This window comes from Humulus lupulus, chromosome 1 (assembly GCF_963169125.1).
Source record: "Humulus lupulus chromosome 1, drHumLupu1.1, whole genome shotgun sequence".
In the NCBI taxonomy this organism is placed as follows: domain Eukaryota; kingdom Viridiplantae; phylum Streptophyta; class Magnoliopsida; order Rosales; family Cannabaceae; genus Humulus; species Humulus lupulus.
Window position 1 is genome coordinate 249,132,176 of NC_084793.1, and position 7,247 is coordinate 249,139,422.

Consider the following 7,247-nt stretch of genomic DNA (forward strand, 5'->3'; position numbering starts at 1 on the left):
AAATCTCTGTGTGCTTTATTTTTCCATTAGATCATTTTCTCAAGCTCTATATTACTTTCCTGTCGTTTTCTAGACTCCGTGTCGTTGACCAAAATCAGGGTCAACATTCTAGTGCTTTCATTGAGAGACTTGAATTTAAGAAAATTTAATGGAAAAGACTACCAAGAAGACTGGACAGGCTGCCGCAGCACCATCCCAGCCTCCTCCCCCAAATATGGCTGAAGATGAACCTCATTTGGAGTTCGATGAGGAGGAGGTGGACTCTGAGACCCTGAAGACAACACTGGGGGTGTTGCAAGATGAGTTGGTCGCTCTGAGGGCTAATCAGGAGAGTGTCGCCGAGATAATGGTGTCATAGCAGAGGGAGATAGAGTGCCAGCGCCAAGAGCTGAGCGAACGACAGGCAGAGATGGAGCGTCGTCAGAGGGATGCCATGGCAGCCCTTGAAGCAGCCCTCCAGTTGGCTAGGAATCAAGCTGCACCTACCTCGCAGCCTGATCAACCCTCAAGCGGGCCACCTCAAAGAGGTCCCAATCCTAGCCCTCCGCTCCAGCCAACAAGTCCTCAGAGGCCGGAGCAGCCACCAATGCCTCAGGATGATATCCCACCTAGGGATCCTGAGACGCAGCCTTCGTCCCAGGCTGGTCGAGGCAATCCCCCGCGCCCGAGGCAGAATAGGGCTGGGCAATAGCCCCGCAGCCCTAGATGCCCAGGGGGTGAAAAGCTGCATCCACCGAGCAGGGGGCAGCGTCCTTCTGCCAACAGAAGGAACTCGGAGACAGGCTCTGCGGTCAGGGGCCCCCCACGGTATGACAATGCACGGGGACCCACCAACCAACGCAGGCCTCCCCCTAACACCCGGGAAATGCCAGCCCAAGGAGGTAACAGAGGAAACAGTCGGTCCCACCATAGCCAGTAAAGGTTCAGAGATGGCCACGGCTACAATGAGGCCGACTCAGGCAGAGGGAATACTGGTCGGAGGAACAAGGAGAGAGGTGGAGGCAGAAGCCCCCCACCTAGAGAAGACCAACAAGCAGGACATAATGCTGGGGGGCAGCCCAGACAAAATAATGTCTTTAGCCGGCTCGGAGCCAGCGAGCAGCGGCGAAGAGACGATGACTTAAGGGATGTACTCAACGACCGCCGAGAAAGGCACGATGAGTACATTCCCTCGGCACCAGAGGCCCGAGCAATTCCTGAAGCCGTTCAGGCTCAAATCGATGCCCTGAACTAGGTTGTGCAGCAGCTGGTCGGGGGGCGGACATCGCATATCGAGTACGATCGGAGGAGAGGCACCCCTTTCGTACAAATGATTGCTGTGGCAGAAACCCCCAGCAAGTTCAAGATGTTGACTCTGCCAAACTTTGATGGGTATGGAGACCCGGTATCTCATGTAAACAAATTTGAGATACAGATGGACATTCAGAAAGTCTCTGAAGATGCTCGCTGCAGGATCTTCCCAATGACCCTTCTGATGCCGCTCAGGAGTGGTTCTTTAAGTTCCCTCCTGCAAGTATAGTATCTTGGGAGATGTTCGTGAAGGATTTTTATGGACAGTTCTATGCGGGTCATGTGCACCCCACCGAGGTGAACCAACTGATCGAGATATGCCAGAGAGAGGGGGAGCCTTTGAAGGAATACGTTCAGCGCTTCATGCGAGCCACAACAGAAGCCAAGACTGTGGGCGATGAAGGCAAGATGATGGCCCTAACCGCTGGGGTTAGGTGCCATTCTCCTCTCTGGAGTAGCCTCAGGAAGCATGGGGTTAAAATTACCCAAGAGTTTTTATATCGAGCTGATCGGTACATCAAGCTCGAAGGCGTGATTGCCAATGAAGGAAAATTTCCAGCAAAAGACAAGGGGCCCAAGGAAGAACCCGCCAAAGCCGCCAACGGGTCTAAGCCCAACGGCAAAGGCAACGGCAAGAATGGTGGAAAGCAGGCGAATGCCGAACCCTCAGCCTCCGAGAGTAAGCGCCCCAAAAATAATCGGTATGAACCGAAATTCACTAATTACACCGCCCTTGTTGAAAGTCGAGCCGAGGTTTTCCAAGCGACCAGCTCGAGCATGACCTACAGACGACCCACACCCATAAGAAAAGATATCTCCAAGAGAGATTCAACAAAGTTATGTCGTTACCATAACGACTACGGGAACGACACCAATGAGTGTAACTAGCTGAAGGACGAAATCGAGTTCCTGATAAGATAGGGACACTTAAGGAGATATGTATGAGCCGTGGGAGGTTCTCAGTGAGAGGCTCAAGGTGGCAATGAGTCGGCACCTACATGCCAGCGCTCGCCACCTTTACAATCAGCTCCCGTGACAGGTACCCTACTCACCATCTGCGGAGGCCCACATCTTGCAGGAGATAGTGGAAAAGCGAGGGAACGATGTGCTCGAACCCTATGCCACGACCAGGACATCGAGATGATGAGTGTCAAGGATCGTGCACCAAAAAAGGCTTGAACAGAGAAGGAATCGATCACCTTCTCTGACGACGACGCCCAGCATGTGTGATTCCCACACTCCGATCCACTGGTCGTGGATGTCCAAATCGCAAATATGATGGTGAAGAGGGTATTGGTCGATACAGGAAGTTCGGTCAACATCCTATATAAGTCCTCGCTAGAAAGGATGAAATTGTCCGTTAAGGACCTAGAGCCATGCAACCAAATTATTTATGGTTTTTCCGGAGAAGGGATCGCCCCAGTGGGGTCAATCAGACTCCCAGTTACAGCAGGTACTGCGCCTGCTAACAGGACATTACTCACTACTTTTATAGTAGTTGATTGTCCTTCGGCATATAATGTCGTGATAGGGAGACCAATTCTAGTTGACCTTCGAGCCGTCACTTCTGTATGGCACCTCGCCATGAAATTCCCAACGGACGCAGGAGTAGGATGCGTGTTGGGAAACCAGCGGGAGGCGAGAGAATGCTACAACACCTTGATCACCAAGGCAAAAGAGGGTGTATCGAAGGATGCTGCCGAGAAAGAGTTGCAAATGGAAACTAATGTTCACGCCCGCTCAGGTGATAATCTCACCAAATAGGGCGTTGCCCAAAGTGAGGATAGAGACTTAGATCCTCGCTTTAGGGATTTCGAAGAAGAAGTAGGCCCCATCGAGGACCTTGAAGAGGTCCAACTCGATGAGGAAAATTCGACCAGAGTTGTGAAAGTCGGTAAAAACTTAGAGACAACAACAAAACAAGCACTGGTAGAGTTCTTAAAGAGGAACCAGGACGTCTTTGCCTGGTCGCATAAAGACATGGTTGGGATAGATCCTGCAATCATTAGCCATGTCCTGAACATTGACAAAAGCTTTCCACCTGTGCAACAGAAAAGAAGGCTGCTCGACAAAGACCGATCAAAAGCTTTGAAGGAAGAAGTCGAGAAGTTGAAGGAGAATGGGTTCATCAGGGTGGCGTTTTATCCATCGTGGGTCTCCAATCCCGTACTCGTGCCTAAGCCGAATGGCAAGTGGCATACGTGCGTGGATTTTACAGACCTCAATAAAGCCTGCCCTAAAGACTGTTTCCCACTCCCAAGAATCGACCAGTTGGTCGATGCCACTGCAGGACACGAGATCCTCTCATTCATGGATGCATACTCTGGATAAAATCGGATTAGTATGAATCTCCCTGATGAGGATCACGCTAGCTTTCGAACTGATATAGGGCTCTACTGTTATAAAGTGATGTCTTTTGGTTTGAAAAACGCTGGTGCGACTTACCAGAGACTCGTCAACCACATGTTTAAGGAGCTGATCGGTGCAAATATGGAGGTTTACGTCGACGACATGCTGGTTAAGTTGAAGAAGGCAGAATGACATATAAGGGATTTGCAGGAATGCTTCAACGTCTTGAATAAATATAGGATGAAGCTAAATCCCCTTAAATGTTCCTTCGGAGTTGGATCAGGGAAGTTCTTGGGATTCATAGTTAACTCAAGAGGAATTGAAGCTAATCCCAAGAAGATAAAAGCCCTGATCGAGATGAAGTCGCCAGTGAAGATTAAGGATGTCCAAAGCCTGACCGAGAGAATTGCTGCTCTGAGTAGATTCATTTCAAAATCAACAGACAAGTGCGTCCCATTTTTCAATCTACTCAGAGGCAATAAGAAATTTGAATGGACGGATGATTGCGAACAGGCCTTTCAAGCACTGAAAACGCATATGGTGCAGCCACCCATCTTGTCAAAGCCGGTCGATAAAGAGACTTTGTTCATCTACCTGGCAATCACGAATTACGCTGCTAGTGCTGTTTTGGTAAGAGAAGAAGAAGGTGTGAAAAGGCTATCTATTACATAAGCAAAAGGCTGATCGGAGCAGAATTGAGATATCCCCCGATCGAAAGGTTAGCCTACTGCTTAGTATTGGCCTCTAGGAAGCTGCGGCCTTACTTCCAAGCCCATCCGATTACGGTATTGACCAACCAGCCTCTTCGACAAGTACTGCAAAAGCCAGAGGCTGCCGGAAGATTACTAAAGTGGGCAGTCGAACTCGGGCAATTCGACATATATTACCTGCCGTGAGTAGCGATAAATGGACAAGCCTTAGCTGACTTCATCGCCGAGTTCACAGAGCCCGCGGGTGGCGAGCAGATCAAGGAGCCCAACGAGCCTGAATGTCAAATCCAAGCACCCTCGTGGAAATTATTCACAAACGGTTCATCTAACAAATCCCACGCATGAGCAGAAGTGATATTGATAACACTGGAAGGGCATCGATTTCACTATGCAATAAGATTTTACTTCACTGCCTCTAACAATGAGGCTAAATATGAAGCATTGCTCGCTGGACTGCGGATAGCCAAGGATATGAACATAAAAGTGCTTGACATCTATAATAATTCTCAGCTAGTCGTGAACCAAATATTGGGAGAGTATCAGGCACGAGGATTAAAGATGGTTGCCTATCTGAACAAAGCAAAGGATCTATTAGCCCAGTTCGACAGATACACTCTCCAGCAAGTGCCTCGCGATCAGAATTCCAATGCAGACGCTTTGGCAAAATTGGCAAGTGCAAAAGATGCTGATACTCTGAACATAGTGCCAGTCGAGCGACTATTCGTGCCCAGCATCCAAGCAACAGAAACCACTCTGGTCATCCAGATGACGGACACATGGATGGCGCCAAAGCTAGGACCCTTCAGTGGCAAGCTGATAGGTATATCCTGGTCGATGGAATCCTGTACCGAAGGGGATACTCACTGCCACTCCTGAGATGTATTACAAGGGAGAAAGCCAAAGAGTTGATGAAGGAGGTACACGAAGGCTTTTGCGGGGACCACGCTGGGGGGCAAAGCCTGTCAAAAAAGATCCTAAGGCAGGGATATTTCTGGTCAACCATGAATGAAGACTCAATGGAGTTCGTGCGAAAATGTGACAAGTGTCAAAGGTTTTCTAAAATGCTGCGAGCAGCTCCCAATGAGTTAAAGCAAATGCATAGTCTATGGCCCTTTGCAGTTTGGGGAATAGATCTAATCGGATCTTTGCCTACAGGAAAGGGTGGTGTAAAGTATGCAGTGTTTACCGTCGACTACTTCACCAAATGGGTTGAAGCTGAGCCACTCGCGACCATAACGACTAAGAAAGTGCTTGACTTTGTAGTCAAAAACATCATTTGTCGCTATGGATTACCAAAGAAGATAGTCTCAGATAACGGCACCCAGTTTGACAGTGATCTATTCATGGACTTCTGCAAACGTCACGACATTATCAAAAGCTTTTCTTCAGTCGCTCATCCCCAGGCAAACGGGCAAGTCGAAGCAGTTAACAAAACGCTGAAGGATACCTTGAAGAAAAGACTTGAAGAAGCTAAGGGAGCATGGCCAGAACAGTTGCCTGAAGTCCTCTGGTCGTACAGAACTTCCCACCGAACAGCAACAAGTCATACCCCATTTTCCTTGGCAAATAGATATGAAGCCATGTTGCCTGCCCTCACACCGCAGATTAGCATAAGACCGAGATTCTAGCAGCCAGCTACTGATGGAGTCCTTGGACTCAATTGATGAAAGACGTGAACAAGCCCAGCTCCGAGTAGCTGCATACTAGCAGAAGGTCGCCCTGTATTTCAACTCTAAAGTGCGAGAAAGAAAATTCAATGTTGGAGACCTTGTGCTCCGAAGAGTTTTCCTTAACACCCGCGACCAAGCTGCTGGAGTACTCGGGCCAAATTAGGAAGGGCCTTACCAGATTGATGAAGTCCTTCACCCAGGCACTTATAAACCTGCACACTTAAACGGAGATCTCGTTCCTCGATATTGGAATGGAGAACACATGCGCAAGTATTATCAATGAACAATTCTTCTTAAAGAATCGGCTTGTACAAATTTTACTTTTTACAAGTTTTGTGTAAGATCTTATTGATCACTCATAAAGACATGTTTAGTCCATTTACTATGAGAATAAAAGGGAGTGTGCTCAGCCAATCATTTCTTGCCAACTATTGTATTTATTACAAGTATTTGCTCATTACGTGTGTTGTTTTGCTGTATTATAATTCTAATCATATTGCTACGAGTAGTAACGTTCGGGCAGGTTCTAATCAAGGCAAGTGACCAAGGACCTAAAGCTCCCCGATCACTTGGGGGGCATACAAGGTATAAGTAAGCAAAGCATATCATTAAAAGGTATGTAAACACATGAGAAAAATAAGTGAAAGCATGCTAGGGCACTTAGAGTATTTTTCAAAATTTTGATATTTTGTTAAATCAAACCAAAGTGCTATGCTAAGTTCGGTCATGTGAACAAATAGATGTTATAATAATATGCAGATATATTATAATATCAAAGCGATCCTTTTACACCGCAAGCAGTAACTGCTTGGATGTAATTTTTCAAATAAAAGTAAAAGCTGACCACGCAGCAAACCAAAAAATTATAGTCTTTACATCACGACCCGTAGGTCGTGTAGTTAAAAAGAAAAAAAAACATAAAGGGAAAAAGACTAAGGAGCTTGAGGAGCTGGAGGGTCCTGGGGAAGATTCTGGTCGATAGCACCCGCGGCTTCGTTGTCTGCACCCTCCATCCCGGCGGCCAGCGAGATTTCGGGGGAAGCAGGGACCTTCGATCTTTCTTCTTCAGCCAACTGAGCCGCGCAGTGAGCCAACTCAGCTTCCCTCGCATTCTCAGGAAGGTAGTCAAAGTTATCACCCTGATTATGCTTCCAAAAATCATAGAAGCACCTCAAGGTGGCATTTTTGTACCTCTCCAAGTTGCCGGCGTTAGTCTTCTCCAAGTCCT